The sequence below is a fragment of the Haplochromis burtoni genome, unplaced genomic scaffold (genome assembly GCF_018398535.1).
Source record: "Haplochromis burtoni strain Fernald_Lab_line unplaced genomic scaffold, NCSU_Asbu1 Contig_48, whole genome shotgun sequence".
Lineage (NCBI taxonomy): Eukaryota > Metazoa > Chordata > Actinopteri > Cichliformes > Cichlidae > Haplochromis > Haplochromis burtoni.
The window spans coordinates 2102442-2114540 of NW_024582409.1; the positions used below are offsets into that span (position 1 = coordinate 2102442).

The 12099-nt window shown below is 39.5% G+C and overlaps 1 protein-coding gene across 3 annotated transcripts in view; it reads right to left on the reverse strand.

Moving 5' to 3' along the window:
* tbl1x (transducin beta like 1 X-linked) overlaps positions 1–9899 on the reverse strand; it is a 20361-nt gene extending 10462 nt beyond the window's left edge. For all 3 annotated transcript variants that reach the window (XM_005921352.3, XM_042220429.1, XM_042220428.1), the window contains exon 1: positions 9531–9899. The gene's annotated coding sequence lies outside the window, so the exon portion shown is untranslated. The remainder of the gene's footprint in view (positions 1–9530) is intronic.
* Positions 9900–12099: the final 2200 nt, after the last annotated feature.

Genomic DNA, 12099 nt, shown 5'->3' on the forward strand with positions numbered 1-12099 from the left:
GGGGGGGGGGCAAAGGGGACAGTGGAGGGGTGCATTGTGATAATGATCCCCACACAGGTAATCACAACAACAACAACCATTTGTGCATTGTCCTTTGCCTTTCTCAGTGACTCACTAAATGACAGTCAATGTAGGTCGGCAAATGATGGGGGATGGTAGCCTTCGGTCTCTAGGGGAAACACTTCTCCCATGCTTGCTATGGGTGGAAACACTTAATGTTTACCAGGGGTTGCCAGCCAAGTGCAATGGAAGTCTGCAGGTTTTTCATTCCAACCAGTGACTACACCCACACATTACAACACCTTTGGATGAGTGCATCTCACACGTGAAATTACCTGTTACAGTAATGAGTTGCGGAAAAGAAAAAAAATCTATAGGCTCTCCAAGCCATGGTTGGCCATGCCTGGAACTACAAGGATTGGGCTACTAGATCTTTCAGCATGATGAGTCATGAGGCTGAAGCAGCTGGCATAGTTGTGTGACCACTGCAGCTTCTGTCTGCCTTTTTTTTTGTTTTCTTTTTCCTTTTTGAAGTCTACATGCAAGCATGTCTGCATAGGTTGTATACCCATACACCTTCACTCTGTGTAACCAAATACCTTTGCAAATGGACACAAACATGATACCATGAATCCCACATAACACATTAATGAGCGCATTCAGTCCCACTAGAGCTTCATCAAACACCCAATCCTATGATCCTCGCAAAATTACAAGTCAAATTTGAACTCCTTATTAGACACAGCAATATGAGTGAATTTGCACTCGCAAGAGAGACACTGGAAAAGAGGGTTTCTCCCTGGGAAATGATTGGAAAATGGCAACAGACTAAGGATCACTGATGGAGCCACCATAATTGTTTCCATTCAGGACCCAAGATCCACCCTCATGCAAAACTTGTCAACATCAAATAAAAATGTCATCTCTCACTTGCATACGGGTGACATTTAGTTTTCTCAGTTGAAACCAAACTAGTATTATAGTGTTCAAAGAAGGAAATTCCCAGGTGTCTTCTCTATTAGCACAGACCCTACATTTGTAACCATAAGAGAGCAAAACATCAATTATTTTAATAAACAGAGCATATGACTCAAAAGAAGATGAATCTGTATTTTCATCATCAAAGAGTACACTCTAAAACTGCTTTCATTTTATAACAGAAGAGGGCTAAAATGACTGATTATTTCTAGTAAAAACATCTAAATGAGATCATCCATCCATCTCTCTCACACGTTACAAAATTATTAACTACTGTTAAGTCCAAATGTAGCATATTTATTCCTTAAAAATAAAAAGTGCTATATTACTCTAATCATTCTTAACAGCTTTTTATCCACTACATGAAACAACCTGCCCACACCTAGGCACATTCTTGCCTAAATGATTTTGGTCATTTTGGCTGATGACAGATGCATCATTTTGTCATGCAAGTACCACAAATTATTGCATATATTAAAATGTTACTATATCGGATTAGTTTAAAAGCATACAGCATGGAACTGGAAATAAATCTGATTACTGACAAGCTACACTGAAGACAAAATAACCAGGTTACTAGTAAGCTATTAATTTGGCGTCTCCAGATAAGCTTCTTTCATACATACATTCACACAAGCGTATCGAGAACTAGTCACTGTGGGGCATGCCTGTGTATATGGCTTTGTGGGGGTGGGTGGCGAATAAGTACATTGTGTGGAGAAGATTCTGGGACACAAAGCTTTTTTTTTTTTTTTTCCCTTCATGCTGAAGGCAGCACACAAACAACATAAAAATCCACCTTTCCCATTGCTCAGTTAGAACTTCACAAATTTATGTGGTTTTACATCTAGGCCAGTGCATACCAAGCGAAGCGGAGAGTGAATTATCTGCACGTCTGATAATAAACGCCTAAATGAATAATGAATAGAGCATTTGGAAGTGTTTTGGCTGTGTTGACATTACGCAAATGCGGCCATTGTCTACACCACTGACAGGAACTGAAAGTATTACATCTCTATGGGAGTGTACAGTATGTCTTAACAAGCTTTTGCATAAACACTATTTCACTACCCGAAAAAAAAAAGTAACCATTATAGCGTTTGTTTAACGCTGTTAGAGTAATAAAGAATCCTTAACAAGTTAGTAGTCATTTCAGAGGCCTCTGCAAGGCATTTCTTTTTCTTCATCAAAATGAGGATAGCACAAATGAGCTGTAAACACCGAGACACACCAGTGTGGGCAATACAAGTGTTGCTATGGTGACCAAAGGCTCTTGCTTCTCTGTCAACAGCTGCTCATGCCACCCTAAATACCCCCACTCTCCTTGAGCTTTCCTTCCATCTGACATCAGGGTCAAGCAAACAAGTCAGACAAGCGTGCTGAAAAACTGATCTTCATTCTAAGCCATCTCACGGCTGCTTCTTTAGCCAGCATTTACACCGTGTAACACTAACAGCAACACACCAAAGATTTCCCTTTGTCTGTGTCCTGCACACAGCATCTTCCATGCTGAACAACTGACTGCACACGAGCAATAAAAGTTTGGGACATTTTAGGGTTTCCTCTTGCAACCGCATGAGTATATGGGTCATGGAAATACACACAATTATAGACAGTCAGAGAATACTACTACCACATTTTACAGAAGTACATTCATTTTTGCTTCTTGGCCAAAACTATGAAATTGTCTTATTGCGATATCCTGTTGCAATTTTAAGTATAAACGAAGAAAACAAAAAACTAAACACTGCTATTGCTGTGTAATAAAAACTGATCTTAAATACTGCTGCATATACATCCAGCTGCTGCATGATGCACTTAGCCTCACCTCAACTCTATTCTCTGTTTTTTTGAATGCCTTTATTAAGGCTTTCAGTTGGCGTGCATTTAAATGTCAGAGTTGCATGCATTAACTTTCTGCCTTCTACCATCTGTAGTTTGTGCTTCTTTGTTCCTCTACATGTCCTCTCTCATTGTGTCTTTCTGCAGGGATCTCTGGACTCAGAGCTGCACGCTCCTGGTCTTCAGATACAAGCCCTCTGAGCTCAGTGTTTGTCGTTTCCCTGTAGTCTTCTTTTCTATCTTCGCTTCTAGTGTCAAGCTTCAAGTGAAAGCTTTTTTCCCCCCCTCCATCCCCGCTGTCACCACATGCTTGCTCAAAGAAAATCACTGGGTTTCTCTCTATGATATTGTAATTAGGACATATCATACCGTTCACGGTAATACCGGTATAATGTTGGGCAATGACAAGAAAATGAAATATCGCGATAGAATATGGGTAAAATGTGCATGCGCAGTGCCTTTGTTTTCATACGCACATGGCGAAAAAGGCACGGCGGCGACTGAGAATGACAAGGGCGAAAGCGGATTGTTGAATGAAACAGATGAACCAGAATTGGTTTGTAAAAATGCTGCAACTTCAGTGGTGTGGAACTGGTTTAGCTTTCGTCTGTCAGATACATAACAAAGCACTATTTTTGGTAGAGCATGCTAGCGGACCGTCATTATTACCGTTTTTTTTTGGAAAATACGGCACACTTAAAAATCAATCCTTTGATTTTTCTGAAAATCGACAGTGCCCCTTATAATCCCGTGTGCCTTATGTATGAATTCTGGTTGTGTTTACTGACCTCGAAATGATTTTATGTGGTACACGGTGCTCGAAAATCTGTCAAATGTTTTAGTACGACTTTGCTAAGCTACAAACCCGCACCACTTGATGGATTGTTGGAGCATTACGGCTATCGTAGGCAGGAGCCTCCGGAGGGATACGTACGGTGCTTCAACATAATATTACCGTATTGCATGTGTATAAGCTCTTTTTAAGTTTTGTGGATATTATACTTCGTTATGCTGAGGATATGTCGGCCAATTTCCACTGGAAATGCCTTTTGGTTAAACTGTCAGCAAGGAATTTGTACTGTTACATTTTTATATAACTTTAATGCAAAAAACAGCTGCTTGTTTAAGTGAAAATACATTGATGGTTTTTTTTTTGCACTAATAAAATTGTGGAGTTGTAAAGTATTTTGTCTAGTGTCAATTATCGTCAGTTATATCGTTATCGCAAATTTTCAGATCTATATCGTGATAAATACTTTTGGTCATATCGCCCTGCTCTAATTGTAATGCCATTAAAATGGCGCTGGTGTGATGCTCGAGCCATACTGCCTGCCTCAATCTCTGCATATAGCTACCTCACTGAACAGCTGTTGTCCACAAAGACAGTGCTGCTGTTGCAGCACCACTATTGCCAGCCCACAGAGAGAGCAAGAGAGATACCTTTCACCTTAATGCAAGTTTCCAACATTGTGGTACATGGCTGACAGCCCACCTGGCCCAAGCACCTACACACCACCTCCACAAATAAAATGAAAATCACTTATTATGAGGTGGATGTTGGCTAGTTGAATGAACTAACCTACATAACATGAGGCTGTCAACAAGTAGTCTAAATTGGATTATATAATCAATATAATCTAACTATAAAATACATACAAATAAATAATATTCTTTGGAAAAACAAAAACGACAAGCAACACTGTTGTGCCATTTGTCTTATCTTGCAAGCCACACATAATGCAATGCAGAGTTTCTACCAGTAAGGTTTTTAGACCCAGCAGCTGGGAACAGGACCGTTAATGTGGAAATATTTACCCACAATGTTGCACAGTGGCAGAGTGGAAACAGCAGAGCTGCTTGCTGCTTCAGATTTCAGACACACAGCTGCTGGTGCAAGGAAATACAGGGAGCAAACAATTAAGCCTACCACAGTAAGGTAAATCTTAATGTGTTAAGTCACAACATTTCCCTGATTATTTTAATTTAGTTTTTCAAACTTCTTTATAGCTCTTCTAACTACTAGAGGCTAAATTCAGTCATCAGGATCCTTACATTTTGCACTACACCAGCAGACAACCTAAAAGCATGGACAGAAGTTACAGCTTGTCACTATCAGTGACTGAAAATGAAATGTAAGTCCAGGGTCTGACAAGAGTGAATAATTCTGTAACAACCATGTGGTTTTGATGGCATGGAGTTCACAGCTGAGCTCAAGTGTGATTTGCACTCAAATCAATCTAAAAATAAACAACGTTAAATAAAATAACTATGTAAGACATGATGTCTCATTGTAGTGGTATGCCTGCTTGCAGACATGCTGCAGATACGTCTAATATGCAATAATGGTTTGAACCTGAGTGGATTTTGATAAAGGAATAACGAAATGTCTTTTTTGGCCAATTCTAACAGCCCTAACATCATCCAGTCCTTTTGAGAACTGTGGACTTTCAGTGTTACTGACAAAACCCAAGCATGCACACATACACTGCAGGGTTTCCACCAGCATACTGCAAACCCAGAAGCCCAAGCAACTGCAAAGTTTGAATTACAGCCTTTCAAGTGACTGGAATTATAAAGAGATTTTAAAAAACAAACAAACCAAAAACATACAGATGTTGATTTTTTTTAAATAAATAAAATATAATTCAGAAACAACTGTGAATCCATCATAAGCAGGGGATTCTCTCACATATCAAATCGCAATATTCAATCAATATTTAAGCCCAGTTTCCAAAAGGTGCACAAGTCTTTGTTAAATGATGTAGCACGGAGTGGCTAAGATGATGATGACATACTTTGCATGCATAACTACACTGATTGCTCCACAAACGATAAGATAAGCTTACGTGGCTGACTCAGGATGAAGATTAAGACGTAGGCAAAAAACACAATATGACCATCAGTAAAGAACTTTCCCACTCTGGCAAGCATGTGCTTGCACAACTTCCTGAAAAGTCATCCACCAACTATTTCTTCATTCATCCTTCTAAAAAGTAACAAAAAAAAAAAAAAAAAAAAAAAAAAAAAAAAAAAAAAACAAGAAAAAAAAAATCAAGCAAGTCACACTTAAGAGATGTGATCATCTGCCTACAATTGAAAAGCGCTAAACATTAATACTTAAATTTTTAACAGATGCCTAAAGGGATATATACTTGCTCTACTTTTATTCTAAGTAGAGGACAGAGGGAAGACACACAATGATAAACAGCACCACCCTAACACCAAATGATGTCCAAATAAATAACTACAGCCTTCAACTAGTCAGTACTTGTATGGCAGTTATTTTAGAGTAACCACCAGTGCACCAGTTGGCTGGTCGCCACTGAACACTGCATGTCTCTTTTGAAGGGAGAGAATGGCCCACCTTCCCCCATGGTCTATCATAAATAAATACTGCTACAGAAATATTTGGACAGCCCAGTGAAGAGATTTGCAGCACCACAAGGCTGACACACAGGACTTCCTTGCCCTACTTATGAAGAGGGAATACATTTCTGTTTTTAATACAGTCTCATTGCACTGTGGATCTGATGTTTTCTTACAGTAGTTAGATATAAATAAGTTAAAAAATAAAATAATAATTGAACTATTATGTTTCATAGACTGTAGGCCATGAGATGTTTTTTTTTTCCTTCTTTTAAAACACAAGACCAGGTATTGCATGGAAGGTAAAAAGAACACCTTTCATCTCAGATCCTGTCACGAAGCAGCCTAACAATGTTATTTGGCTATGCCCCCTGAGGATTCAGTACAAATGGTAATTGTGTCAATTTATTGGAACGCCAAATAAAAAGACAGATAAATCCACTAAGAAAAGAAGGATTTAAAGTCTATATCATTACTCATACTTTATAGAGTATTAATTCTAATGCTGAACATTAGAGATTAATACAGGCAAAACACTGAAACTAAATCCTGGTGTTCTTTTACCAGGTGGCACTGAAGCTGTAACTTTTGTAACTACTGTAATTAGAGTTCAACACAACTCATACAACAAAGGACAGGTTTTCACCACACGGTAAGCAGTCTAGATTGGGTTATGGAGAAATTATTTTACATAGCGTGAATGATGTTATTAAATTTGGCTGGAGTAGCATTTTAATTCAGCCTCAATAAAGTCACGGACAATCTCAGCAACAGCTTGCAAGTTTATTTACTTGAAGTCCAGCATTTGGGGTGTTCTGAATTCACTTTGCTTCTATTGCTCATCTCTCTTCCTGCACTGACTCAGTGACCCCAATTCTAAAGCAGTAAATCACATTAAACTGCAGCAAGACTTGAATCTCCTACATGTTCGCTGTTGTTGCAGTGTTGCCTACCCCTTACTTTATATTGAGTCATCACAGTTGTCTTCTACATTCCCACCAACTACTGGACTGAAGTGGAGCAGCTGGTTGCAAAAACTGTTTAAGACACTCGTCACACCAGATCTTTAGAAAACAACACAGCGCAAGAAAGTGCATTTAAACAACTCAATCTAAAAGAATATCCTGCTTGACACTCAAACATTTTACACACCAGTCATACATGAGACCTTTTCTTTTTTCCCTTACTCTTTGTAAGTGACAATTAATGATAATTTGGCATTACTATCCAGTGTGCACACACTCCATATGTATGGTAAATTTGCAAGGTAAACTATTAAGCACATAAAATAAACTATTCACAGTACAGGCTGGAAATGAGATTATAAGTGTTCGTTGTAGACGTGCCCCTCCTTATAAATTAGGTCATCAATGAGGATTGGGAAGCTACTAAACTGTAGCCTCAAAAAAAGTCTAGTTAAAAAAAGAAGGGAAAAAAAACCAGACTTCTTCGTGTGAACTATGCCTCAAATTTCACAGGACCTTGGAAAAACCATTATAGAAATGGAAAATGCAAGAAAAGGAAGGAAAGCATTTTTATAGACCTGGGTGTTCAGCAAATTCAAAATCATAAAAAATGTCTCCAAGTAAAAGTAGACATTCCTGCTGCTATAAATAAAAAAACCAGCAGAAACTCCTTGGTTTGAAGAAAAAAATTCACTGGATGACACCAAGACCAACTGTGAAGTATGGTGGAGGTAGTATTATGGATTGGGACATTTTTACTTCAAAGGCCACAATTAAGGCCCAACTGTGACATTTACTCTTACTGCTAGCAGTTCAAAAAGTGCTAAACAAAACTGAGTTTAGCCTTCCATAACACTCCTAGTTTCTCATGTGGCCTCTTGGGAAAATTAATTGGCCACCCCGCCTTACAGTTCTTGAAGTAACAATGAAATTGACACAGTAATAAGAAAATTTACAAGAGAATGGCATGATTGAGATCAACGACCTCAAGCTTAGGAGAGGTTGGTTTATGACACAAGATAATCACCCAACGCCAAAAAATAATAAAAAAAAAAAAAATGAACCAACAATGGAGAGGTTAAAACAGAAGAAAATTCCTGTTGTAGGGTGGCTGTGTTGGAGTCCTGCCCTAAAGGGAACTGACATGCTGTGGCATGGCTGTTCAGCAAAAAAATCCCAGAAAATATGTAACTCGTATTGAGATCAAATAACATTCAAATACTGCCACTAGGTCAACAAGAAATGGGAGCATCACATTGACATTACTTATGTGGGCCACTGAAGTAGAATCAGGTTACAGAATTTAAATAGCAGGGGTTTTAACCAGTCTTGGCATCTGAATCTTTTTTATATAGCAACATTAACATTTTTGTTTCTCTTCTTGGTGAACCGGTACAAAAGCATGACTGGTCCACATGGCATAGAGCCTATCCTCTTAATTAAAAGAAGTCAATGTTTATCGTTGTTTTTAATTATCTTGGATATATTCAACTGGAAGAAGGCCAAAACTTGGAATAACCTGGATTAAGATGCACTTTGATTCTCTTAAAGCAGACAAGACTGTTGAAGCTGTATCCCATCATTCCAGGCACTATTTAGAGTCTTAAAAGGCAGGTCAAACCACGTTTCTCAATCTCTCATTTCTCTCCTAATGTAGTCTGTGCTTGTTGAGTGTTATGTAGACATGCATTATCACAATTTATATTCCTTCCTACACAGCAGAGTTTCTCTAAAAGCGTCTGCCTGTGCTGTGCTGCATGGTAGAAGGTCATAAGCTTAACAGTAACAATTTAAAACTGGAGTTATACAAGAGCATGAACTGGCCCTTGAAACTGGTGGCACTGTCTAGTACAGTTGAATTTCTCTCCCCTCCCCCACAAATGCGCTTCCTAAGTGTGCATGACAATATAAATATGTATCATTCATGCTCAAACAAAATGACCTAAAGTGCAGCTTAATGTTGTTTGACTTCAGTAGCACATTTCCACCAAAGTAGACAAACTAATCAGTCACCACAATGGGACAACCTTGAACCTCTAAAACTTAAGTCGGTTTAGTAAAAGTAGTCCACAGGTCGGCTACATAAGGTTAAGCATGAGTATGTTTCTTTAAGAAAAACAACAATGTAGCAGAAAAGTAGGCTGTTTGAAAAATCATGAACAAAAGAGGCTAAATTAAAAGGCGCAAACGGGAATTTCAACACACGTGTGGAGTCAATGGGTGACTAAGCTTTGTGCCGGCAAGTATCCTCCTAATCAACGCCGTAATCACCAATTTCTCAAAGTCATTATCCTCTTTGCTTTTAACCCACATAAACACACAAGCAGCCTGAATGCAGTGCTGCCCAAAACAGTGCCACTCGACCTTTACTTAGCTTACCTTTTATTGTGAGTGAACTCGTGGTGTCCGCCGCCACCTCTTCCTTCTTCTTCCACAAGGAGAACCTCCAACTTCAGCGAGCTAGCTACGACTTTCCTCCCATTTTGATTACCGTCACATTTCAAGTTCCGACCGCGGGTGTGAGTGTGTGTGTGACTCACTGCCGGCTAAATTTGCTGTGCTAACAAAGCGTGTTCACCCAGACACGCGCGCGCGCACACACACACGCACAACTGGCGGTAAAGTTGGAATAAACCCGAGTTTCTGTGGCTGAGGCTGCAGGCTACTCTCTGTAGAGTTTCACCCTCACCGTTCACTGAGAACAGGAGCAGAAAGAGACAGCAGCGAGCGCTAAACGGCAGGGAGAGAGAGACTTACACAGAGAATAGGAGAGCGAGAGAGAGAGGGCGGGGGGTTGAAGGCTAAACTGTCTTTAATAAACCTGACTATTATAAACACGATCTATTCTGGGGTTAATAATCCAGGGACTGTTTTATCTCATTTGTATCTGATTGGCCTAATTAGCCAAATCAGCAGCCAAAGTGTCAATTTGTTAACACCTTATGGAAAATATACAGATACACGTGCTGTCTGGAACCTATGTGTGCCATTAACGCATAACTACTGTACACTTTGTATATTTGCGCACGTGTGGATTGAGCAGAGCGTGTATTAAATTTGACCCCCCTCCTCCCCCCATATAGATTAGGCGGGATAATTAATACCATTAAAACATGGCTCTCGAGCTTAAGTGCACTATGATATCTTGTTTCAGTTTAAGGACAGTGCGCTGAGACTACAGTGTAGCATGTTGTTGCCTATCTGGCCTCTCGGGGGCTCTTCCCATCCCCCCACACACCACTATTTTTCGCCTGCCTGGTCACACAGCGGTTGATTAATTCTCCTTTCGCCTTGCTCAGTCATTCAGATTTGGAAAGTAAATAACAAGTTGACATCAGTGTGACACATTCCTTTGGTTACCGTATGTATATCAATACTTGCGCATCACATATTCCATACAAACGCTACAACTGCTCCAGCCTCAAACGAAATGGTGGTGTATTACGAGCTTTTAGTTGGTTGGCCTGCAAGCATACACGTGCACTTTGATATATTGAGAGATAGGTTAGAGAGAGAGGTTTGAAGGCCTCGTAATGCACAATAGTAGTGCAAAATAACCTTTTACATATACAACAGTGATAAAGAAAAATAATAAAATAAAATAAAAATAAGACTGGTGGTGTACAAAGATTTGGTGCAAATGACACTAATAAATATTATGTACACTATAACTCTAAGAAACAGCAATAAGAAGGTCTGATATTGAAATGCGTGTGGGGTTTTGGCAGGTGTGTTCACCTGTCACGAAGATGGAAGCTGTTGTACAGTTTCACAGAGACCAGTAGGAATGATATTCTGAAGTGTCCTTTATGGCAGCGAGGTTGAATAAGTCTGAGAGAGAATAAGCTCTGCTGCCTCTGTAGTATAGAATGGAGCGGGTTCAGTGGGTGGTCCATGACGGAGAGAGCAGTTTGCTGGCATCTCTGGCACTAATGCAAGCCCTCAGCAGATAACAGCAAAGTAAATGATCATACTATCACAGATTTCCATCATCAAACACGCCAACATGTTAAAGGATCTTAGCTTCCTCGCAAAGTAGATTCTGCATTCATATCATGTACTTTTGTTGTTTGTGCAGGAGAATAAGGCCAACCCCCAGTAATACTTAATTTCTACCAATGTCCCTACAGATTAATCCAGCCAACATATTTTTACATATTCCATGTCTGAAGAAGCAGCTACTTTTGGCTGCTCCATTATTCACAAGGAGTCACCACAGCAGGTACCTCCGCATGTTTTATTTGGATGTTTTTACACCGGCTCCCTCTCCAAAGGACTTTGTATCTGCTCCCAGAATCGAACTGGCGATCACTGCACTGTGGAACCACTTACATATACAATGTCTAAAAAAGCTGTAATTACTGTGACAGATGTATGACTAAAACTAACATCCCAGCCTGGGACAATCAATCAGTCCAGAGAAGACAAGGCTATGTGTGGCATCAGCTATGCCTTTAGTGCTGTAAACCTTTCTGTGCTATACCAACACAACTTACACAATATATAAGATACCACTTATGAGCACGTCAGTTATCCATTTAATCAGGGTCATGGCTGAGGCTGCTTATTGTTTACAGACAATGTGTGCTACACATGAAAAGGTATATCCACAAATTCTTTACTTCTATACTGAAGAGACCAAAACCAACAACTAGTCTGTCTCAGTGTTTCTATCCTGTGTGTGCCTCAAGCCTTTTTCATTCCAGCTGTGAATACATGCTCTAAATGCAAATCCGTACAGTTTGTATGTCTGTGCATGTTTTGGTTATTATTTTATTACAAAGTTATTTTTGGACCTTAAAAACATGGCGATCTTGTGAGTATTTGTGGTCCCTGAAGGATCTATATAGGACTGACCTCAAATAAACTACACAACCCATGTTTATTGTAATGAAGGAACATGTCAGCCACTGTAATGGTTTGGCTCATTGATTTCCTATTGATTGAC